We start from the raw sequence: 26,566 nt of genomic DNA, 5'->3' as shown, positions 1-26,566 counted from the left end.
AACAGGAAGCTGAGTAATGACCGTGACTGCTGTGGGAAACGTGGGCAGGAAGAGGAAGAAGAGTAATGTCCTGCCTGTGTAGGTCAGCCCCACCCTTCCTAATTCATACACATATACTTCCTTAAACAGACCTGCCACACGCCCAGGGTGTTCTTCCACCAAGATGCAAAGGGAAACAGCTTTAATTGCGAGCACATGAGGTCATTTTCCTCCCAATCAGCCTTCTGATGACATACCCTCCCCCTCTTCATGAAAAAGGACGCGTCGAGGAAGGAAACACACTTTGTCTTCAGCTAGGAGATCTAGAAAATCAGAATCACACCGAAGGATCCTTAAAGGCCAATACAGCTCGTGACAGACTTTACTGCATAGACGTTTGCTTCTGATTTCCTATGGTGACAGTGAGTTACCAACTATTCTCTAAATCCCATTAACATAAATACTGTGCCCACACACCCCCTATGGAGGAGGAGGGCTGAACTGGGCCATTTGCTTCTCTGTAAGCTCTTAGGGCCTATGATAGTTCAGGGCACACAAAGGGCACTTAGCAAATACGGAGTCTGTCTATAAATCCGTGTCAGGCTGTGATATGGCTGTCCACTGCTGAAACGTGCGTTAAGCCATCAGAATTAACTAGGACTCCCATCTCTGTAGCAAATATCTGATCTCCCGTTATTGTGTCAGGAAGGAGATATTGGGGCACAGGGCGGGGCTGTGTGGGGGGAGTTTCTTCATAGCTCCTGATTGTTTTCTGCCATCTGGGTGGGGTTCCAGGAGCTTCTGGTCTCTCTTTGACCTCACACACAGACTTCTCTTTGGGGCAGAAATCGGGAATTTGGTCAGCAAGTGTAGAAGGAAAACTGGGCGGGCGTCATCTAGCCCCGCTCTGGTTCTTTTTGGCAGAGAATTGCCCACAGGTAGCCCACGTCTTGCTTTATTTCTTGTCGCCACAAGGGCGCCATGTGCACAATCCACTCTTGTGGGGGGGAGGCTGTCCTATTCGTTCTGCCGCGTGGGAGAGCTTCTGCTTGTGAGTTTAGTATTGGATACCCACCCCACGGACACAAGGCACAATCTCGTGTCAGTTTTATCGATAATAAAGGTGAGAGATTGGTTTCTCTGCCTTATTCCTTTGTTCTAAATTTTCAGATTGCTTCAGAACCTGGGTGGGAGGAGAGCGTCTTTATTGCCCTGTCCCCCGATGTCCTAAGTGTGGGACACTGGTGTTTATTTGGCGATTTATAGCAAGTTGTTTTATGGGTCCTGCAGCTGGCTTCTTCTGTGGCTTTGGAGAGCAGCTTTAAGCCTTATACCACATGCAGCTTTTACTCTGACAGCTGATTCAGCTTAAGATGACTTTGCTCACAGGGGAGCGGCTCTTTCTAGAGTATCGGGGCTGTTCATCGACACATGAATGGATAAAGAAGATGTGGCCAATTTTTACGATGGAATATTACTCGGCCACAAAAAAGAATGACCTCTTGCCATTCGTGCCAACAGGGAGGGACTTGTTAGGCTAAATGAAATACATCAGACAGAGAAACACAAATGCTGTAAGATTTCACGTATACGTGAAATCTAAAAAAAAAAAAAAACAAAAAAACAAAGGAATAGACAAAAGAAGCAGAAACAGGCCCACAAATACAGAGAACAAGCTGGCGGTTGCTAGAGGGGAGGAGAGTGAGGGGATGGGCAAAATGGGTGGAGGGGAGTGGGAGACACGGGCTTCCAGTTACAGAATGAGTCATGAGGACGCGAAAGGTACAGCACGGGGACTACAGTCAATGGTACTGTCACAGTTTTGTATGCTGGCAGATGGTAGCTATGCTTGCGATGAGCACAGCATAATGTGCAGCCTTCTGGAATCGCTCTGCTGGAGGCCTGGATCTCACGTAAGGTGATGGCCAACCATACTTTGATGAAATAAAAAGACAGATAGACAGACAGTCAGACTGCAGGCACCAGGCCCTCCCAAGCAGGGTTCAGGCCTCACTCCCCGAAGCAAATGACTGGGTGGCCCCAGCAAGTGCAAGCTGAGTCTAATGGGGGGGGGGCGTTAGGAAGGAGGCTACCACTGCTTGCCCTTGACCTACACAGGTGCGGGGTCTCTGAAGCAGGTGTACGGAGGCAAAGAATCAACCATCGGATAAGGAGAGTCCTTGCGTTTACAGGCGACTGAGACACCAGGGGTGAACAATGCTGCAAGGCAACGAGTGCCGTATGTCTTGCAGAGGGGGGCACAGCTTCGAGTGCTTCTCGCCAGGCCCGTCCAGGCAGCACCAGATTAACTGCTCCAAATCCCACTCTGCATCCAAGGCCAAGAGGAAATCCAGGAGGGGCAAAATTTGGATTGAGGTGGCTCTTTGTGAGTCTCCCCACACTGTGAGGCCTTAAGATGGTTCTAGATCAATTGGTTCTCTCACTCAGATACCACTGAGACTCTGGAGCTGGCAACGGCCTTTGGATCAAAGTGCTGCACGTTGGGAACTAACTAGCTGCTCTGGGGGATGAGAAATAAAAACCTGTTTTCTAAATCCGGAGGGCCTGCAGGCATCTGTGTTGGCTTAGTTCGCAACACAAGGAACATGGTGGAAATTCTAAAGCGAAAAAAAAAAAAAATTAAAACGAGAAGAACAAGACGATGCTCTACTGTTGGTTCTTTTCTCTGAGTAATAACCACAACCTGGGCTGAACTGTTCTGAGCTGGACGCGCTACAAAATCCAGCTAACGTTCCCTTAACTCCCAGATGCCGCGTTTATGGTCCTCAGTGTTGCCGTGATCGCATACGGGCAAAATATCAACGTGTGTCGCGTCTGCGGATATAAATCAATCCCTGAGAAACCTGCCTGAAAATTCATACAGAGTTTGAATTCTCACACACACACAAGCAGGTCTTGTAGTCTAGAGACATTGATTAGCTGCCAAGGCATCTGTTTTCTCTCCGCCCTAGCGGTAGGAAAATGTGGTCACACTTGCCCATCTCAGATGACTTTCCTGGACTCTCCAGGAGCAGCTCTCTTCTCTTCAAGGGTAAAAGTCACATGGGGTTATCTGCCCTCACCTCTTCAGCTCTTCCCCAACCCACTCGAATCTAGTTTTCCTCTCGTCTTTTTCCAACCATCAGAACAGCTCAGTTTCTTCATCCAAGTTGGTATTTATCAGTTTCTTTCTCATGTAACTTTCGGCAGTGCACGACGCTTTCGGGCTCTTCTTGAAGCACTTTCGTCCCTTGGGGACCACGGTCTCTTATCCTCCTGGTTTTCCTCCTGCCTATATTGACATTCCTTTTCAGTCTCCTGTGCAGGATTACCCCGTGACTCATCTTTATCTTTGGCCCAAACTTCTGAGCACCAGACCAGTATATCCAAGTGACTATTTGAGATCTGAGAATACACAGGAAACTGAAATGTAATAAATTACCCAAAACGAAATGCAATCTTCCTCCCCAGTCTGGTCGCCTTCCAGTGACTGCCACCCGATTTGTGTGGACACACCAGCCAGAAACGTGAGCCGTCCTTTCCACCTTTTCACTCCAGAGATTCAAATCATGACCACTGCTAGCTTCTTTGGTGTTGTTGTTTGTTTTGTTTGTTCTTTACTTTTTAGCTCACTCTCAAGTGTCACTGACTTCTCTCCATCTCTGCCCTGGTCATCTTTCAATCGTACTAGCATAATATTCTCTTACACCCTCTCCTGAGAGCACAGGACCATCACGCTACAAGCCTTTCACACTGCAAATGGGATGTCACCCCACCCTTCCCTCATCCACCGAAAACTCCCCTATGCCTTTCATTTCATCGAGGACCATGATCAAAAATTTCACATGATCCCGAAACCTTGTACCTCCTAGTCCCTGCCTCCTTGCTAACTTATACGGGAGTCTCTCCTGGATGGCTCCAGACTCGTCACTCTTCTCTGAGCTCCTCTAGGAGATCCGAGTCCCTACCCATTGCTTTCCAGCCACGAACAACCTCCTGCCACAGCTGCGACTGCCCTCAGTTCAGCTACCACCTCTTCCAGGCAGTGCCTGTATGTTTGTCCTTTCTAGCATTGATAATTTGCAATGAACTCTTGGTTCATAGTCATCTCCCCTACTAGTCCACTCTGTAATATTGATGTGGTTGTGTGTGTGTGTGTGTGGGGGGGCGGGGTGTCATGTGTGTTTTGCTCACATCAAAACCCCAGAATAGTGCCTGATGCATGGTACCTACTCAATGAGCACTTAGTGAATGAATGAATGAATGAATGAATAGCCATCATGCACTGGGGCGTTGGTATAATTAGTGTGCATGATATTTCTATCACAGCCGCTGTAATTAAAAAAAAAAATGCTATTGTTATAATGAGAAACCAAGTTCTGTTAAAGAAAGCAGCCCATAATTATAAAATCATTCCCGTGGGAAAACATGATCTACTTTATGATACCTACTTTATTTTATGAATTCTCCAAAGAGCACTGTGGTGCAAAGTGGGCTGCCTATATTTGTCTCCTCTTTAGATTTAAGATTCGCATCTTCTGTGCTCCTAGAAACCCTATCTGCATTGCTATCCACAGCCATAAAGCTCAAGAAATTTAACACATGACTAAACATCTCTTGGCAGCTGAGTATTCATTATAAGATTAAAACCTAGGTTAAAATACATTTCAAAAAACCTATGAAACTTGCATTCTATTAAAAACATCGCAACTAAGAAATAACATTAAGGCAGCAGAGCCTTTCTGTGGCTGACTCTTGATATATTGCAAAAACGATTTTCACATTTACAGTTGACCCTTGAACAGTGTGGGGGATTTGGGGCACCCCACCCTCCCACACTAGAAAATCCACATGTGACTTTCAACTCCCCAAAACTTCTATAATAGCTTACTGTTGATGGGAAGTGTTACTGATCACATAAATAGACAATTAACACATATGTTTTATATGTGTGTGTGTGTGTGTGTGTGTGTGTGTGTGTATTTTAACGTTTATCTGTTATTGAGAGACAGAGAGAGACACAGCATGAGCAGGGGAGGAGAGGGAGACACAGAATCTGAAGCAGGCTCCAGCCTCTGAGCTGTTAGCACAGAGCCCAACGTGGGGCTTGAACTCACAAACCACCAGATGGTGACCTGAGCTGAAGTCGGACGCTTAACCGACTGAAGCACCCAGGCGCCCCACACATATGTTATATATTATATGCATTCTCTACTGCGTTCTTAGAATAAAGCTAGAGAAAAAAATGCATGAAGAAAGGCACATGGAAGAGAAAATACACTTACAGGACTGTGCTGTATGTATCAGAAATAATCAGTGTAAGTGGACCCGTGAATTTCGGGCTCCTGGGCTCTTCTGGGGTCAACTCTACTCTTTCCTCTGCATCAAAGTAAGAAAGGTCACCCTGCATTAAGTGTGGCACCTTTACTGACAACTGCAATTGACTAAGAATTTGCTTAACATGTTGATTTTTTTTTTCTTTTTTCTTTTTTTTTTTTTTTCCAACGTTTTTTATTTATTTTTGGGACAGAGAGAGACAGAGCATGAACGGGGGAGGGTCAGAGAGAGAGGGAGACACAGAATCGGAAACAGGCTCCAGGCTCCGAGCCATCAGCCCAGAGCCTGACGCGGGGCTCGAACTCACGGACCGCGAGATCGTGACCTGGCTGAAGTCGGACGCTTAACCGACTGCGCCACCCAGGCTCCCCTAACATGTTGATTTTGTAGAAAAATCACTCATAAATATTTTTTCCCCTTTTCTTTTTTCAGAGATTTATCTATGTTCTCAGCAATAAAAAGTGACAGGTTTAGACTGAACTCCAGTTGACAATTGGGGTCCAAAGATGTCAGGCTTTAAAAACTGCAATATCAACTTAGCCTCATTGATAAAACCCAGGCTTTCCAACCCTGTTTAAAAGGTACCTAGAGATGTTTTGCCGCTAATTCACATCCTCATTCATTCACTCCTGATGGTTAGGACAGAGTCCCAGGAAAACTTCAGCATTTGGCAGTTGAGAATAACCATCTGCTCCAGCAAAACCTTTGTTATTTGTGATTCCACCCTGAAATCTGAACCCCATAAAATTTTAGACCTTTGTATTAGATTGGTGCAGAACCTTAAACTGGAGACCATGCCGACATTTCTCTGTCTTTTAAAAACAGCATGTGGATTAATTATAAGGTGCTGACTGACCTGGATTAGTCTTTATCCCTGCCTGCACAAAATTAATTCCTACCACTTACATCAATTAGATTGGGTCAAGATGGGTAACTTGGGCTGAACCTAATAGAAAAATTTCTGTTTACTAAGGCATCCGAAGTTAACGTGGATTATTTCCGTTAAGAAATAGTTCTTTTTGGGGGTGCCTGGGTGGCTCAATCAGTTAAGCGTCCGACTTCGGCTCAGGTCATGATCTCCACGATCCTGAGTTCAAGACCCACGAGACCCACGAGACCCACAAGACCCACGAGACCCACGTCGGGCTCTGTGCTGACAGCTCAGAGCCTGGAGCCTGCTTTGGATTCTGTGTCTCCCTCTCTCTCTCTGCCCTTCGCCCACTCGTGTTCTGTCTCTCTCTCTCAAAAATAAAAATAAATATTAAAAAAAAAGAAATAATTCTTTTTTATATATGGGGAGTTATTAATGGCACTAGGGATTAAATTTCTCTATGTTCACTTTATAGAGTTATTAAAGCTTATATGGACACTGCTGAATTTACATGTTCATTTGGAACAATTTTAAGACACTTGACTAGAAAAAGTGAGGAAACATTAACCTTAATGGCCGCATGTTTTGTCTTGAAGTATCAGATATTACTCATGCCAACATTTAAGGGGTCATAAATACCATTTACATCAAAGACAAGGGAACACATTGAAGAGACCTTGTAAGGCTCCCCTCTTTTGCTGAAAACATTTGATATCAGACATTTTAATTAACAAACAGTCGGCTAACTGGAGTTTTAGCTAACAGAACCTGAGCAATTCTGGATCAGAGTACCTTTACCCTGGTCGACTCCTGGTAGTAAGTAAGCTCTTTGGCTTCTCAACGGTCTAACCCTCCCCCTCGATGCCACTGGAAGCGTACCCCTCCTCTCCTTCCTCTTCCACCGCGGTCACTGAGGGCTCCCCAAGCCTACAGTCCCAGAAACCTGTTCTTGCCTCTGCAGACAGCAAGGCAGTGAGCCTAGGAATACAGTCCTGGGGCACAATTTCAAATGGCTGGAGCGAGTACTATCAACAAATAGTAAAAGAGAGCATTACACCATATTAGGGATGAAGCAGGCTAATATATTTTTCCCCAAGTTAAAATGAAAAACAGATGATTCAGACATCAGAATTTAGAATTTCTTTCCAAATTAAGAATATTTAACATGACGGGCATATGTCAGGCGTTGTGGTGAACACAGGTGGGGCCCCGCCCACCCCCACCCCCAACCTGGTCTTGAGTCTCTGTGTGTGTCATGAAATTGTCCTCGGACGGGATGATATAGCGGTTGGGCCCGGAAGAACAAACAGGAATAATTAGGGGTCAGCCGGCCTGGATCTGCAGGATGCGGTCAGGGGGCAGGTACGCAGAATGCCACGTGCAAAGACCCATGGTGCCTATTTGGGGGAAACAGCAAGCAATGCAGTAAGGTAGAAAGTGTGGGGTGCGTGCGTGTGTGTTGTGTAAGGAGTGGTAAGGAGGAAGAGGGAGCAACAAGAGAAGGACAATAGACACAAGCAGGAACGAGGCCACGGAGGGCCTCACGCATCTAAACCGAGGGTCTGACTTTATCCTACAGCAATGGGAAGGGTTTGAAAGGTTTTAAATTGAGGAATACCATGATCGGATCTGTATGTTGGAAAAAAGACTCTCAATGACGTGGGAGAACAGATGAGGAAGTAAGAATGCATGTAAGGGGGCAGAGACCAGCTGGGAAAGAGGTGATGGTGGCCTGTATCGAGACAGCCGGAGTGGGGAAGCATATGGTTTGGGGCTGGTTAGATTGGGGTGTGTGTGAAGGAGGGGGAGGAGTCTGGGAGAGGGCCAAGGCCTGTGGTGTAGACACTTTGGGGCTGGCACCGCCATTTTTCACAGGGGTATGCGTAAACAAGAGCGGAGGAGAGTTTGGGTGGTGGGGTGCCGGGTCAGGTACACAGTGACCTCCATTTTTAGACATTTAGGCTACTGCTTGTATTTTCTTCTCCATGGTCATCAATCCTTTGAAAGCATTTTTGAACCTGGGCTTTTTTAGAGTCTTTGAGTTGCAGGAGTTCCTCCTCCAGATCAGAATCTCCCTCATCCCCATTTCGCTCTCCCTCATCCCATCTCTCACGCCGTCTAACGCTACAGCTGTTCAAGAAATGCTTGCCTCCTGATACCCTTACGATACATTCCCAGAAAGAGCGCTGTGGGCTTTAAGAGTTAAGGCTTTAATAATTCTTGCTACTCGCTGCCACGTTTTCTCCAAAAAGACTGAATCGATTTACATTGTCAACAATAGTGCACGAGGATCTCCGTTTTCCCTAGAGCCCTTCCAGCATTGGCCTTTGACATTTGTTCACTTGGTTGGTGTGAGATGTTTTCATTAAAAAAAAAAAAATTGACTAAAGTTGGACGTATCTTCAGATTTGGTTTCCTATTTGGCTTCTTGTTAGGTGAAAAGTCTGTTTCTATCCTTGGACCACTTACCCAGTGAGAATCTGATATTGTACTCGTGTTATATATGAATATCTATATCTATATCTATATCTATTTGAAATCTGAAAATAAAACTGTAAGACAAGGTTATAGGAGTAGGACCTCCCTTCTTCTCCCAAACCCCAACCCCGACGTGGAAAGCAAGAGAGGAGAAAGAAGAAAGACAGCAAGAGGGTATGAGCCCGTGTGAGAAAATGCTCCTGAGACAGCTCAAGTGGTCAAAGGCACGCACCTTGGTCTCCAGCAGATCTGGGTTTGAGTCCTGTTTCTGCCATTTAGCAGCAGCGTGACCTTAGGCAAGTTCCCACACCATGTAATGGGAGAGCGCATTGAAGGGGACAGGAATGGGCGCAGGAGGACCAGTCAGGAGCAGCTCTCACAGGATAGTAGAGGGGAAAAGACAAAGCGCAAAGCACTTGCCCTACTCTGCCTGCTGGCACACGGTAAGCACCCAAAATGTCACTCGTGACTGCTACACGTTGCTCAGCGAGGCCACTTCGTCGATTGTTACGAAGGTTTTGCGTTTACCGCTCCATTTTCAAACAGGAAACGGTTCCAACGGGCGGGCACCCGTTCTAGGAAATGTGCGAGGTATATAACCTGGCATTTATGTGACTTGAAAGAAAAGTGAAACGCGGGTGTCATAAATGGAGGTCTACAAAAATTTATAACCCTAGCTTGACCTTGGCTGGCTCTCGGCTCCCCCTCTGGATATCATTTCCCAGAGGGGCTTCTAAAACTCCCTGGTGGCAAATTCACTCTGGGCAAGGCAGGGGGAAGACAGCTTGACCTCTGAGGTCACTTGTTCTGTTGCGATTGTTAGGGTAAAATAGCAATTATCCAAATTCCTCAAGAGATGAGAAGTTCTGCCTAACTGAACTCTCTGGCCGCTTTGGGGTTAACAATGAAACCCTCTTTCAACCCCTGTTCAATTTCTTTGTCTCTCAACTGGGTCATACAAGTTTCTGCCTCTAGAAGTAAGTATGGTGGCCAAGCTATAATTTAGCCTTCCTCTGATGATTCAGTCTCTTGCTCTGCCTCGGGGTCGGCTCTGAAGAAGGAGCCTCACCACAGACTCCGAGCAGAGAAGATGGGTGAAATGGGTTGAATGAAGACCTAGGATACCGCACTTCAGGAGGTCTATCTTAGTTCCGGAAATAACCCCTCATGTCCAAGACCTCTGCGTGTGCAGTGGAGAGGGAGGGTTAGATTTTCTTCTCGAAACTGAGCTTAGAAAGAACAGTCCATTAGGGGCTTTGGCTTCCCTACACGTTACTGGACTACAGGCATACGTCATGCCCCAACTGGGAGTTGAAAGCCCCAAGAAGTGTTCTGCAATACATTTAAGCACCAAATAGCGAGCATTGGCTGCAGAGAGGTGGAAAAGTTATCAGCCTTTGTCTACCAGACTCTTCGTCTAAACGCTGACTACCATGAAGGGTCTGAGTTACGACAGCTCCACAGAGGTCACGGACTACACAGAATGTGGAAAAACAACACGGCACTACGCAGATGTGCGTATGCTTCCAGATAAAAGGGTCGCTTCCTAGAACGGAGCTCACCTTAAACGTGTTTTTGGAACTTGTATCCACGATGATCTGCCCTCTTACAGAGGAGGCTAAAGGTTAATTTTCTGTGGCATTAAGCACTGCAGGCAAATGCCAGAATTCTATTCCCAGACCTAAATTATATAATCAGAAATAGAGCATTCGAACTGCACATCAAATAGTCTCGCTTTCTGGCAGACTATGAAAAAAATCAGTTTCAGTGTTTGAAGTAGGCATTTGTTTATATAATGCAATCAACCATGACTGCCAAACACAATAATTAAATGCTTTAACAAGGGGGAAATCTTGCCAGAATATGTAATTTGAGGGGGAAAATAAGCAGAGGGTTGATATGTAGCAGAAAATGCTGAATTATTTATTTCCTGCTACTCAGAAGCAGACACTCCGACTACGTGCAGAGATAGTCAAAGAGAAAGGAGAGTGTCAGAGGGCCAGTTACTTTATTTAAATCTCATCTTACTTTTTATCTTCCCACCCCAGCTTGAAAAATGAGGACTTCTCACCTTCCTTTCCTTGTAAAATCACCCGTGTGGAAATGAAATTAACAGCTATGAAGAAAAACCCAAATAATCGTATCTTTCTCTTTTTGTTAGTTGAATTATCAGCTAAAGTTTTATTCAGTTTGGACCGTGCCTGTATCTCTCTTCTGGGCAGGGATGACGCCCGATAAGGGAGTGCTTTTATGTCACTGTGTAAAACGAAACAAAACAAAATAAAACTGGGATGTTATACCTACTCATTTTAAAAATTCCTTCTAAATCTACAGCCTTTGGTATGATTTTCTCTTGTGACATTCAGAGGAAAAGTCGTAGCACGTGAACAAATAGCCGAAGGCATTAAGCATCAATGCTTAAAATAATATTACTTAAAATACTAATGAAAAACATTCCCCAATTATGTCTTGTGGCTTATAAACAATTTAACGTATGCCTTTCATATGTAAAGATATTATAATAAATATAAATATATAATAAATGTATTAATGATTATATATTATGTGTAAGATGATAATTTAATATGTATATTTATATATTAGTTTCCATTAATTATATTACACGGGTCAAGGGAATGATGACTTAAAATTTTTTGTCTTCTCTTACTTCACCTAAATGCTACCACTAGTGAAATACAGCATCGGTTTAATATAGGCTTATAGTTAAAATGAACAGCTAATTAGATCTTTTAAAAGGGTTCTACTTCTAAGACAACCGAACATCCTTAATTTTGATGTTCACATCTCTAAGATCAAACAGTATAAATGCCCTCTGGCTTCCCGCAAGAACTTAAAGGAACAGCAGGGAAAGGAGAGGAGGCAGAGGCAATTTCTACAATTTGCATAGTACCACAAAGCGCCGAGTAACAATTTATTCATGGGGACATCCATGGCACAAGGCTCTCATTTCCTCCATGGTATAGAGAGAACCCAGGCTGAGGGAGCCCTTTGCAACACTCATATGGTGAGTTGGGTAAGGAAAATACCAGTATGAAGACTTCTGGTATTACTCTCCCTTTCTGTGACCTGAAAAGTGGTTCCTTGGTAACATCTACGCATCTTTTGTGTGACTTAGAGCATAACTTCTTTAGCATCAGGGGCCCCCTGGTCTGAGGGATCATTAGCTCTTGACTCCAGCCTAGTGCAAAAAGTTCCTAACTGCTTACCATTTTTTTCCACTCTTACTCAAGAGCTAAATAAAATCAGTCTTCAAAAACTTAAACTGGATTGCATCACTCCCCTGCTTAAAACCTGTCAATATAGTCTCCTTGCACTTAGAATAAAAGCCAAACTCCTTAATGTGGCCTGCAAGCCCCCCACCCTCCCTCCCATCTCACCTCATTGTCCCCTGTCTATTGCTCCCCAGCCTCTCTGGCTTTCATTTTTCATTCTTTCATTCACAGCCCAACTTCAGACGGGCCTTCCCCAGTTCCCTCGGCCAACAAAGTCTGTACACGTAGGAGTACCCTGTTTTCTCCATTCGTAGCACTCACCACGATTTGTAATCATACGCTGTAATGGTCTTTAAAATCATTTTTCAGGGGCGCCAGGGTGGCTCAGTTGGCTGAGCATCTGACTCTCGGTTTCAGCTCAGGGCATGATCCCAGGGTCATGGGATCGAGCCCCACGTTGGGCTCGATGCTGAGTGTGGTGTCTGCTTAAGATTCTCTCTCTCTCCTTCTGCCCCTCTCCCCCATGCATTCTTTTGCTCTCCCTCCTCAAAGTGTTGGGCTTTGGTGACTTCTTACCTGTAATGGCTCTCCCTTACCCATAACAGCTCTTTAAAGGAGCACTCCTTAGGACGGACAAAAAGGGAGCAACACAAGAGCTCTAACATTACGTCATTTCCCTCAACGAAACGGACCACGTGGAGTCACCTACTGATAGGTCTTTTAGCCATGAGTACATATGTGATCCAGGGTGTCCCCATTATTCCTGGGATAACCAAGGGGCCCCAAAGTTTGCCGAGTGAACCCAAGGATGCAAAAACATTTAAAAATAACCCTTAGTTAGCTCTAGGGCTGACGTGTAGGCACAACTCCAGGGGCCTCCGTTCCCAGAGGGGTTTGCGGTCAACCCCTGGTGGACTGTGTAGAGCAGGTCCATGTGGCCATAGGTGGTGGCTGTGCTCAGTTCCTCAGTGTTTTCATTTTGGATTATTCTTCCAGCCCTATGCTTTGCTCCTAGGTTTATTCTTTGTTATGAACCCAACATTTAACTTCTACGTGTCTTTAAAACTACAATTAAATGGATCATATTCCTTATAAAGTCAATGAAATTAAAGTCAGTGAGAGGCTATGAAAAGAGAATCTGCTTAAGTCAATTTTTTATTAGAAAAACACCCCCAACATTACTGACGTTTGAAAACTGATCCCTCATTGTTTAGTTACTTTGAAAACAGAAGCACATATGAAAATATTGTATAAAATGTTTTCCTTAAGTATTTTTCTTGAAATTTCCATCAAAATCCATGGGGTTTATGAAGAAAAATAAACATCGGTTTCATTGAGGGAGCGGGGATAAAAATTAATAAAGCCACTGCTTTCCTTAAATACAAAAATCCCTTAGTAATCCCAGGAATGGTCTCAAAAGGAAATCAGAAATACATTTTAAGGTCAAAATCTGGGTAAGTACAATGTCAACATGAAGAACACCTTTGGTAAGAACTTGATTGAGCTTAAGAATCATTCTTTACAAGATTCTGTACGGGATTGTTCTCTATGGGATCAATTGTTTCACAGGATTCTGCCAAAAGGACCTAAATAAATAGTTCAAGCAACTTTGACAGCAAGTAAGGCATTGAAAGTAATTTAGTAAAAATTGACCCCAAAGAGCATCTCACCAGCTTTACCTGTTCACTAAGGAGTTAATTCTCCTCTTACCCAGAAGCCTTATGGGTGCAAACAGAAGTAACTGCAAGGGAGTCAGGCATCAAACTAGGTCAGAGAATGTCCTCTGTAAAAGTTCAAATGCCATCTCAGAAGCCTCTTCAATCTCCGTCCACTCAGAGAAAAGTCACCTTTTCTTTCTCTTTGCTCCTACTCCTTCTGTGCAATAAAGACACATCCCAGCTTGCTACAGTCATGAGCCTTGAAGGCTTTTGCTCCCTCCTTTTGAGGGCTAGATCTAAGCCACGGGTCTCCTTTTGTCTCCCCTGAATCCGCAGAGTAGCCATGCAAATGTCTGAGTTAAAAAAATGAATGTGGGTATTTACAGTGATCTTATTTTAGCTGTCTTACAGAACTAGGTGGGGGAGAAACAAGCCTTGAGAAGAAAGCTTAAGTTAAAATGTTGAAAAATAAATTAGGATTAGCAATTGCTTTGAGTCGTCACTGCCATAAAATAAAAAGATTACTGCCAGATGTATGCAATATATTGGTCACAATAATTTAGCTCTCGTTTTATTTACATGTAAGGTCAAATAAGACATTCCGTTTTGTATTACTGTGTACAAAGCAGAAGGACTGGAAAAACCATGTGTTTTGTACCATCCGAAGACTGTATTTCCAGAAACATATCAAAATGTAACTAAATGAAAGAAACAAAAGTTTTTAAGCCTTTACTGTACTCTTCCCCTGCCAAACAATCAACTTATTTTCATGGGTCCATATAAAGCATTCTGATTTTAAAGTCTTTCATGTGAATATTTCAGGGCAGGGCTGATTAGGAACACTGAACCCCAGCTGACTAGAACACTGAGCTCTCCCTTGGTCATGAGCCAGCAAGACTCCATGGAAACCACCGAGTCCTGATAGATCAAAGAAGAATCTAACACTTAAGAATTGCCTCCAACAACCCAGTGATAGAAACTATGCTCAAAAAGGGTACAATTTCTCAAATGGACCATGAAATTTTATTACAGAACTCAAAATATCACCCCAAATCCAGAAATTTACAAAGGGAAATGTTGGCTCCCAAAGAAAAACCATATTTCTTTCTTTGGAACTAAACTACAGAGAGGGTGAAACATATTTGAGGGAACCATAAAGAACCCAATCATCTTGCACTTTGTTTAGAAGGTATTTTGATTGTTTAATGCTTCCGTGGTAATTTTTTTGTTATGTTTTTAGGAAAGTTATGGTAGGGCAGCTAGGGCTTTCTGTCGTTTCTTGGCAGGTACAGATGGCAATCTATGCGTTTGGCACAAGGACACAGCAATCCGTGGGCGCAAGAAGCCTTCTAGTTCACAGACAAGCTCTCACACCCAACAGAAACCAGCTTTCAGAAACCAGGCAAGTGGACTTTTAGACTCACTCTTCACTGTCATATTCCTAGAAAGGCCTATTTGCCTACAGGCATTTCAGCCACTTTCGTATATAAGTCAATTTTCAAATACTTCTGCTCTTTATGTCTCTTTAGACACACATCTCACAAGTAGGCAAGAGGTCTTGAAACCTTTTATACCCACTGATTGACTGAGAAATCTTTTCAAGGGCCAAGTAGCACACAACAACAACAAGATAATATTTTTCCTTGTTATTGTTGGATTTAGTATCACCGTTAGTTCTAAGGGAGGGCCAATTCTGCTTTTCACTGCGCTTCACTGATTTTTGGACTTCTGAGTTCAGTTTCTCTAAAAGTTGCTAAGCAGAAGCGAGGCTGGGCAAAAAAATGTTGTAGTTGATAATTATAATGCAGGAAAATACTTCTGCTTGATTTATTGAAGCATATTGTTTAGACACATCTGCTGCAAATAGGAAAAACTAGATTGCCATGAACAAGGAAAATTAATTATATAATTAGAGGTTGTCCAATAACTCGACAGAATTACTGCATTCTGTGCTTCAAACTACTCTCTTCCCAGATACTTCATGATGTTAGATTATGTGTAACAAACAGAAGCCCATTCTACGCAAATCTCATAATGCTGTCTCTTACAAGTTTGCTGAAAACACAGACTGAATTGAACAGATCTGAGAAACTTGAAATCTTAATAATTAGGTAACCGAAGGTAATATAAGCCCAGCCTTAATATATGTTTAAATAGCCCCAATTTTCACATTGGAAGATTTGAATGGCTTGCATCCCCAGCTGCAGACTAATTTAGCAAATCAGTTTTTAAAAATCCACCTTTCTTACTGTCCATTAGTGTAAAATATGTGTGTATATATGTCCATGTGCGTATACGTATAAATATATACACGACACGCACAGACCCATTGCGAAGAAAATAAAGAATCTTATAAATGCATTTGGTCTGATGGCAACCATGCCGAGCTGGAAGACAGGATATCTTGATTCCAGTTCCGTCTCTGGCGCAAGCGTTCTGGGCACATTTGGGGGCATCACCACGTCTCTCTGGGCCCCGATTTTCTCATAAGTAACAGGGTGTATTTACAACTAAAATTAATACCCCGTGTGGCTGAAGCGAGCACAGAGATGGGCAGAGACACACAAGGCTCACTGGTTATCTGGAAAGTATAATTCTGCTCCACGCAGAGAAGAAAGATGTTTCACGAATGGGGCAAGATGACAGACAGACTCAGGTTAGCAGAGGGGTACGGGCTGGGAAAGAAACCAGAGATACAGCTGGACAGAATCAGACCACAGATGCCCTTGAAGGGGGAGCCGGTAGTGTATTGTGGGGACCCCGCTTGTTGAGAGGAAGGCCAAGTCTACACTGTTCCTCAACCCTCTTCTCTGGGCAACATTCCAATCTGAATATACGGGCTGACTTCAGACAGCCACAACTCCATCCAGCTGCTGAGAGGGGAACATCTGACCCTTGTAACACCTTTTGTCCACATTGTATTTGTATAGCTTGCTTCTTTTACCCAGAGAACTGCCAGGGTGAAGGAAGACGCAGAAGAGATCATACATCTCTGTTCAGTGTTTTGTTGTTGCTGTTGCCGTTGCTTTCCACAAGGAGTTTTGCTCAAACAAGGGGCATTTCCAATGTGGAAAGAAGGGAAGGCAACACCAGATCATCTGTCAGGACACCATTTCCACTTAAGAGGTGGAAGCAAGGCCCCATTAGAGCAGACAGGCGCACTGAGGCCGAGTTTGTTTGCTTGTTTGTGTAATGTTTTAAAATTAAAGCTCATTTATTTATTTTTGAGAGAGAGCGAGCCAGCTGGGGAGGGGCAGAGGGAGAGAGAGAATGCCAAGCAGGCTCCACACGGACAGCGCAGAGCCCCATGAGGGGCTCGAACTCACGAAACTATGAGATCGTGACCGGAGCTGAAGTCAAGAGTCGGACCCCTAACTGACTGAGCCACCCAGGCATCCTGAGGCTGAGTTTATAGATTACACATTTCTTTGGTCTTAACTGGACTATTACCTGAGCTCCAGAGTGGGCGCCCCCCCCCCCCCATGCTACCTTCACCAACGTTCCTAGATTGACAAACCTTAAGGAATGAAGAAACAAATGCCAGAAGCAGCTGGGGGGGCGGGGGGAGGCGTTTACCATCTGTTTTATAGCTGAGAGAAACAGAGGCCTTTCCCTAGCGGTCTGTGCTGGTACCCGTAAGGAATTGAGTAACACGATCCAGCAGGAAGAAAGCCCTGTGCCGAGCCTTGACATTAATTATTAAATTAAATCATTAAAGCCTTGACACAAGCAGGATAAAAAGTTCCATTTTCCCCACCAAAACTTTCTTTTCCGATGACGTAACGTTGTTGGAGAAGGAGGACAACACAAGATAGTGACACCAACGACTGCACTTTAAGTAACTTGCAACCTACAAACAGATTGAGTTCTAAAGCACTCTGAGCCCAGACTTAACATCTGGGGACTGGAACACATCTTCCTACAGACATGGCATTGGGATAAGGGATGAGGAGGTAATGAAATTGACTACGTTGGTCTATTTAACCCAGGCCCTAAGTAGCACATGGAACCTGCCCGTCTGATTACAACCTACTTCTACCCAGCTGTCCAAGCCACAAGCCTAGAAGCCGCTCCCAGCAGCTCAGTTATTGGTCTACTGTCCTCAGGCGCCATGGGCCCTAAGGTCTACGTCCGAGTCCTAAAGATAGAGGAACGCAGAGCAGACGGTATTTTCTAACAGAATAATTTTCACTTAAAATTCCATGAGGCATTAGCGACATCTCCAGCTCTGCAGAGAGTATAGTGTGACTCTGGCACATGCTCCAAAAACCAAGCACCAATTGGTCCAGGGTGGGTTCTGCGCATGGGTGATTCTGGACAGCATGGTAGGCTGGATGGCTGCCACCTTCCGGTCATGGAGACTCAGCAACTTAAGACCACAAGATGAAGACAACGCCCCAGTCGTTCATAATCCGAGACGTGGACCCCTTTCTCCAAGGTGTCAAGAAATAACTTGAGGAACTTTCTAGAACAATGGACAGTCTGCAAAGGGATAAGAGCCAGGAGTTGACAGATTATATTCAGAACTAAGTTTCATTCAGAAAATAAAAATGCGACAAGTACAACAACCTCACTTCCGTGGGCACTGTAGATTGTTCACGCAACACCTATTCTCTACCTCTCCCTTCCCAACAAGCCCTTGTTTCGTTGAGGTGTCTACCTCTTCATCTCTTCTACTCACAGTCATGTGGTAAGGGTGCAGCTGATCCCATCCCCAACTGTATTGGTGGATCCTGGTTAATCTAAGCCAGTCAGTTCATGGCATTCTTGGTGCTGTTATTCCTCTCTGTGATGTAAGAGACCATTGGATTGGAAGAAGGGACTTGTATTCCATGGCTAGGGAGAGACCCCTCTCTTTCTCCTGGTGCAGATGGACAAAGGAATCTGTTAAACCATTTGTGTCTGGCAGCCATTTTGTGATCATTTAGGAGAATCTGCCAGAGAAAGAAGCCAAGAAAGATGGGGGCAAACTGAATTATCAGTGATGTTCCTAAGAGTCAATGAGCCCTAAAGGACATATTCCTTCCATAGATTAGTAATTAATTTCCTTTTGTTTCAACAAATTTGAACTAGAGTCTTTCTTATAGTTGAAAACATTCTATCTGATAAAGTAAAAACCCAGGGCAGGGAAAAACCCAATGAAACTCGTAAAGCAGGGAAAGCAGAAGCCTTGGGGATGGGGTTGTGGGAGATAAAAAAATGTAATAACTGTGCATGTGCTTTGAATGTTAGGAAAGAAAGTGCCTTACGTATCTGTAGCATTTTCTTCCTGAACATACACTGATCTGCTAAAATAAAAATTCCTTAGAATATAAGTCTTCAATTTGCTATAAATCTAAAATACAAAATGCTTGCCCTTTTCTCTAAATGGTTCACTTGGGAAACACATTTTCCTGACTCAAGATACCATATTATTTAATCCATTTACTCAACAACTGCTCAGTATACAAGAGTGAGCAAAAGCAAATAATTGGCCTTTCAGGCTAAACCTGGTGGCGGGAGAGAGAATTAATCCTCTCTCTGCAATATAAATGCAAACATTTGATGTTTAAATTGGTACTCCCAAAGCCCAGATGATTTGTTTAATCGTAAGTCTGAATGAACTGCCGAGAAGTAGTTGGAAATAATTAGAAGAGAAAGTTTTCTTGGCTGTCTTTCAAGACGGTCAGAAGAACGATCATGGAGGAAGAAAAATAAATTACAGTGTTCAATATCTCACAGGAGGTCAGCTGGTCATGTCAACGAACCTTCTTACCATCTGTTCTCTGTACTCTTAAGTGACCCCATGAGCATCATAATCATTTCATAAGTGTTTAAAGTTTCTCAGATAGGAAAGCTCAGGTTCGTTAAAAAGGCACATGGAAAACTTTGAAATTTTATTTTGTGTCTAAGAAATACATAGCTGGGACTGGTCTCTAGGTGCACAAGGTGGTAGGACAGTTCACTGAGTTCCAAAGGAAAGAAGCCTTACATCCCCCAAGAGAATCCAGGGTTTTCCTATTCTGTTCCCAGGCTCACTCAACTGTACACGTACAGGCAGAACCAATTTAAAAATGGAGCATGTTCCAAAAGAGTCCCGGTACATGGTTGTTTATTTCTACAGGAAAATGTGTTCCAGGTCCTAATGGTATACATGGTTCCCAGCCATATAAAAAGCCACGTAAAAGCTTTTTCACACCCAGTGATCCTCAAGGTGGGCTCCAGCTGTAGGTTATCAGTGTCTTTCTGGAACAACATGTCTCAGATGCCAGGGGGGTGGGTAGCCGTAACTGGGAAGATGAGGGGTTGAAGGGAGGGAAAGGCAAAGACGTCCTTATCCTCTCCTTTTCTCCTTCAACCTCGCATTACCCACGACTAGCAAACACTCACTGTGGGACACGCGGTCACAACGGGTATATTTCTCATTTCTCCTTTCGCGATATGTACATATCGTGCACATGTTGTTTGAGCCCCCATGAGGCTCGGTCGCCATCCCCACCATGTCTTCATTCCCCCCTCGGCATACGAGGTGCTATTTTATTGCTTATCCCAACGCATTCCACCTAAGCCCTTGCTACAAAATAAATGAGAACGCCTAGGTCTTAGAGTTTCCAAATTTTAACTGGGATAAGATGTCAAAGCATAAAACTTTAAAGTGTGATACACTGTGTTCCTATTATTGCCCTGATGTGTCCCTGAAGCTCCACGGTTTCATTCTTACACACGATTACTTATGTCTTTATGACTATAGTTTAATAGCTCACGTGCGAATCTCTAAAGTCTGATATCAAGATACATGACCCAATACAAGACGTGGGTGCCACATTCTCTAGTTGTGAGAAGTTCTCCAGGAGGTGAGGTTCGCCTACAAATACCAGACTTTCAATTGTTTGTGGGAACAGTGGGGAAAGAATGTAGGTAACAGGACCCCACCCTCCAAATGGCCCTAATGTAGGCACAAGATTGCATTTCGGGACCAGTATGGGTTCAGTAGGCTCTGTCTGCTTGAGGACTCCTCATGCATGGTTTTATGTCTAATGAGGAAAAAATACACCCCAAAGTATTTTTCAAATGAACTGTTGGAAAATCACCCTGGCTTGAATCGAAGATGGCTTGCACATGACCTATGCTGTGTATATACCTAATTTTACTGCCCGAACCCTCGTCAGTTCCCAGTCCTTCCCGACAGACCGCCAGTCACGAATGTTCAAGTGCTCTCGAGAAATTTTGGAGGGGTTTTTCGAGAGGGCATTTTGCGAAGAGAGAGATCTTGCTAGATCCCAGTGGTGGTGTGGGCAAGCCGGCCTTGGCCTGTACATCCTCTGAGGCTTTTTCCAGCTAGCATCGCCTCACAGGCAGACGTCGAGGCCGAGGGCACAGAGAAGGAGATCCGCTCACCAAGCCGGGCATGTCATGGGATGACACGTCTCGACAGCTGGGGGAAGTGGCTTAACCCCTCACCCCCTTCCTCAGCCCCAAGACAGCACAAGGCCATCTTCCCGGAACGGGGATTCCTTCTTCAAAGGATCTCACGCAGTTCAATTTTACAACTTTTTAGATCCAGCGGACCAAGGAGACTTCCTTTGCCCCAAGTAAATATTTCCACAAATCACTTCTTCTACGTAGGCCACAGATTGCTCAGATTGGTCATATATATTTTTTTGCTTAGAAACAGTCTTTGTGCAAGACTTCAGGATGAAACACACACCTTGCCTGCAAGTTGCTTCAAATGATGTTTCTTTCAACAATCCTTACATTGTCTAGAGAGGGGCCCCGATCCTCCAGTTAAAATGAGAGATAAAGTGTGGAGTTTTAAGACTCTGCTGTAAATAAAGAGTGGTTAAGTAAAGCTAAAAGGCCCGTAACGAACCAAGCCGTGCCTTCAGCTTAAAAGTGACGCTACATTTTCATCTCTAAGACTTTTCCTCAGTCATAAAGAACAGTGTTGTCCTCTCCAGCAGACTCTCCTGAAGGAAAACCTGGTTGGGGGAGGGGAGAAAAAGTGATTGGACTGAAGAGGCAAAGAAGAAAAGTGGAGGGCTGCACGAGAAAAAAAAAAAAAATTAAGCCTGGAAAATAACAGTTACGAGGAAAATCAGAATACTTCCTAATCTGGAGTTATCCCAAGAAGAACAAATGACCGCATACACATCCATGTTTTAAGGGTGTGATAGACAGTTTTAGGGGCACCTGGGTGGCTCAGTCTGTCGGGTGTCCGACTTCGGCTCAGGTCTGCTCTCACCATTTGTGGGTTCGAGCCCCGCATCGGGCTCTGTGCTGACAGCTCGGAGCCTGAAACCTGCTGCAGATTCTGTGTGTGTCTCTCTTTCTGCCCCTCCCTTGCTCGTTCTCTGTCTCTCTCTGTCTCTCAAAAACAAACATTAAAAAAATTTTTAAAAAGAAATATTGGATAATGAAATGTCTTGGAGTTTTAAAATTTACTCTGCAATAGTCTTCACATTCAGAACTAGGGACAAAGAAATTTGGGCTAATCATGTACGACAGAGGCACCTACCTGGGTGTAAATATCTCTATATTTCAAACCAATTCAGCGTATTGATTTCTTATGAATGAATGTGAAATTTCTTAATCACGTATCAAAAAAGTTTGTGAATAGTTATGTATCAGGCACCAGCCTAGATACGATGCGTAAGACCTAGTTCAGCCTTTGAATTACCTCAGTCCATTAGAGCAGGAATGAACAGCTCTTGAGAAGGCATCTCAAGACGCATTTTTAAGATCGCAAGGCAGCGTCACATAATTAAAATTGCTAAATGCATTGTTCGCAGTCTAACTGATACCGCAGCTTTGAGGAGCAGGCAGATAAAATCAGTTCAGAGTAATTTAAACAGGAGGAGGAATTTGAACTGAGTTTAAAAGGAGAGATAAGGTCCAGATAATAGTGTTACTGCTACTACCCTCCAGCTCCGTTTGAGAGCCTGCCAGGGGCCAGGCTCTCACTACAGTTGGCACTGAACACGCACTCTCTAGACTCACAGTTAAACTGAAGTGAGTTTACGGCCGTGATTTCACAGATGAAATTGGCAAAACCCTTGCCCGAGGTCCCAGGGAAGAGAGAAGGAGAGATACGCACCCAGGTCCCGCTGACCCCAGAGCTCCCTGTGTTTCTTGCAGACCAACTCCAAGGAATGGAGAGGGTTCTGAGTGGTACAAAACACAATTTTCTGGAAGAGTTGACTTAAAGATGACATGTTTAGAAAGGTCAGATTTTACAGAGCAAGCAACACGTCATTGTGAATTTCAGACCAGACACCCGACATAATTAACCCAAGACGTTGGGCAGACCAGGCTGGTGGGCAGAAGCAGCAGGAGGTTTGCAAGTTCAGAAAAACGAGAGAAAGAGAATCTGGTCCTTCCGCCCCAAGGTGGCAACACAGGCTCGCAGTATAGCCAGGCTGTGGGTGGCATTTCACATGTCACAGAAGCAAAGAAGATATTAGACTTGGGGTTGTACCCAGGTGTTTATACTTGTCCTATTTCAAAAATTGCTAATTTGGGGGTGCCTTGGTGGCTCAGTCGGTTAAGCGTCCGACTTTGGCTCAGGTCATGATCTCACGGTCCGTGAGTTCAAGCCCCGCGTCGGACTCTGTGCTGACAGCTCAGAGCCTGGAGCCTGCTTCGGATTCTGTGTCTCCTTCTCTCTCTGCCCCTCCCCTGCTCATGGTCTGTCTCTGTCTGTCCATAATAAATAAACGTTAAAAAAAATTTTTTTTAATTACTAATTTTGTGACTTTGGGCAATGACTTAAATTTCTGAGAATTTCAGTGTCCTAACATGGGAAGTTCAATTCATGATAATAACTGCACAAAGTTAAAAGAATTAAGTAAGAAAAAGTATAGACAGCTGACCCTTGAACAACGTGAGGGTCAGTGCCCTTAACCCGCCCCCGATGCAGCTGAAAATTGGTATGTAACTTTTGATTCCCCTCAAAACTTAGCTACCGATAGCCTACTGTTGACCAGAAGACTTACTGATAACATAAGCAGTCGATTAACATATATTGTATACATGTATTATATACTGTAGTCTTACAATAAAATCTTCTTCAGGCTCTTTAATGCGGTCGAATCGTGGGGGCATGGGTTCCAGGGTACATGAGTTGCCAAAAAAGCCCCCCCCCCCCCAAAAAAAAGCGCACCCTCTTCTTACAATAAAGTAAGCTAGAGGAAAGAAAATCTTATTAAGGAAATCATAAGGCAAATACATTTACAGGGCTGTACTGTATTTAGTGAAAAAAATCCATGTGGATGTGGGCCCGTGCAGTTCAAACCTGTGTGGTTCAAGGGCTAAATGTAGTGCACAGTGTGTGGTAAATACTCAAGTGATCAGCGTTTCCCTTTATGAAGGGCCGTGGAAATGGAAAAGAAGGATCAAACAGATGGTGAGGAAAATTTAGTGAGATCTGGTGACAAATTAGGTATTGGGGGACGGGGAGGGGGCGGGGAGGAGGGAAAGAAATGTCAAACTTGCATTTACAATGAGAAGCACGCACAAAAATATCTTCATCTCCTCAAATAGGATTTAGAAGTTAGTTGGAGGAATAAGTGACCTTGGAGGTGACAGGGAGCTCCCCAACTGGAAACACCCAGGAAAGAGGGTCAGTGCTGAGGCAGAGGGCTTAGAAATAAAAGGGAAAGCAGCGAAACACGATTTGTTGGTCATCTGGCTAAGAGCCTGGTGGCTCCAATATTCCATCCACGAGGACCTGTGAAATTGGTCCACTCTGTTTTCCTCTGAATGACCACGCTTTAGAAATCAAAGGAATATATATGAAGTTACAACATTTTAAGAAAGCAGACTCCACTTTTTTTCTTTTTTTTTTAAGACAAAGAATATTAAAAGAAAATACTCTACTTAATGCAGGACTTAAGATCAATTGCAACTCTGTGTCTTTCAATTTTAAAACACAATGATTGCTTTAATGCCCAACTGAACTTTAAAAAGTCTTTATCATGAATGTAATCTTCCTCCAGAACAGGCTTCCCTTATGGCCCAGAACAGCCATGACGGTGTTGGGCAATAAAACACACACTTCTAACAGCATGCGGACCTCGGAAAATGCAATTGGAATCGAGATGCCTGGGGTCTGGAACGGGAAGAAAGGGGCCGAGGCAGAGGTGATGGTGAGAGCAGCATTACGCAGTCCACATGAACGCAGGCCTTGATGACTGCCGGCCACGGTGGATAATTCTGACTTCTTAAGCCTGGTGAGTCTGGTCCAGGGCTTCCACAAGTGTCTCAAATATTAAAACTAGCTGTCTGTTCCAGACACTGGATTCATTATCTACAGCTGTTGAAAGCAGATGTGGCACCACTGGGCGCATCTGGTTCTTCTGACATTTTAGGTGACAGCCTTTCCGTGCCCATTTGATGTTCCCTGGGTAAGCCCCTGGTGGGCCTATCCCAGGTAGATTTTCAGCTGCAGATGTTAAGAGCACGAAACCTCCCATGATCCTGCGTGACCCCATCCTTCATGGGGATATGATACGCCATCTGGTTTCTAAAATACAACAATTACCTGCACCTCGCTGTATGATAAGTGAACAACTTGTGAGCCTTAATGTATCTAAAGCATAGCTTTGAAACACATAAAGGAAGAGCTGACAGAATTAAAAGGAAACACCGACAATTCACTAATACAGTGAGAGCTCTAAAACAGCCCTCTCAGAACATGACACGGAAAAAAGTGGGAAAAAAGTAAGGATACTGATGATGTGAATAACAATTAAACAGTTTTGACTTAACCGATAACTTCATACTCAACCAACAAAAAAGAAGCATCATTTTCAAAGACAGAGAACATACCAAAGTGAACAACTTAAAAAAAAAAATTTATTGTTTATTTATTTTTGAGAGAGACAGAGACGGAATGCGAGTGGGTTAGGGGCAGAGAGAGAGGGAGACACAGAATCTGAAGCAGGCTCCAGGCTCTGAGCTGTCAGCACAGGGCCCAACGCGGGGCTTGAACTCATGAGCCGTGCGATCACGACCTGAGCCGAAGTCGGACGCTCAACTGACTGAGCCACCCAGGCGGCCCCAGAAGTGAACAATTGATACGGGAAGTACATCTCTTCGGATCACATTTCTAAGCTCTTCGGTAAAATACATTTCTGATGCCGCTCTTTATCACATACTGCTTCACAGAAAGGTTATTTGTTAGTTGTGTCTTAGAACTTCTCCAAGGGCAGAAGCCTTTTCTTCTCGCCTTGGTACCCCTCACAATGCGGGGTGCTTTGCACTTCATATTTCATACAAAGTACGCCCTCACTTATGAAACGATCCTGAAACATCACCTTTAGCAATGTATCAATTACGACCCGGGCTAAGGAATTTTACGCCACTTCCAGGAAATGTGTTCACATAAGGAGCCCATCGGAATCTATCACATGTTATTAGACCGGACGTAGGTTAATAGTGAAAGATCTAAGGCAACCTTCTTCCACATTAGAATTTCAGATGACCGAACATCATCTTTGCCGATCCTTGAGCCAGTGGCTTAGCTAAACGCTTTCAAGGTGCTCCACAAATTTCAGACACGGAACCTTAGGGTCGCTCTGAGGGGAACGCCGAAGGTGAGGGATCTCTGATGAGCAGACGCGAGGCCTGGCCCCGTTACTGGGTATGGAGATGGGGCGCCCCGAGCTGGCGTGCAGGGCTTTGTGGTCCAGAAGTGTCCGCTCTCCAAGCTCCTCCTACGGGGACGGGTCACAATTCTGGCTTCGGTTGTTTCTCTATTTCTTTCTACAAGCAATTTCTATGTTTGTGTTCCCACACTTGCCCTTGCGTCTGTATTCACCAAACTACCTTCCACAGAACAACACGGTTAACAGGTTTTAAAAAAAAACCCTGTAAGGCCGGGCCAGGTGGAGGCTGTGGGGAGACGGTCCATGCTCAAGTTTGAGAAAGCCTGCCCATAGCACCTCCTTGGAGACATGGAACTTAGAGCAGCGTGGTAAAGGCTCTGCAGAAAGAGGAACTCACCAACCTTGCTCAAACCCCAGCTATTTCAC

Source organism: Panthera uncia (genome assembly GCF_023721935.1).
Source record: "Panthera uncia isolate 11264 chromosome B2 unlocalized genomic scaffold, Puncia_PCG_1.0 HiC_scaffold_24, whole genome shotgun sequence".
Classification (NCBI taxonomy): Eukaryota; Metazoa; Chordata; class Mammalia; order Carnivora; family Felidae; genus Panthera; species Panthera uncia.
This window is presented reverse-complemented; position numbering follows the sequence as displayed.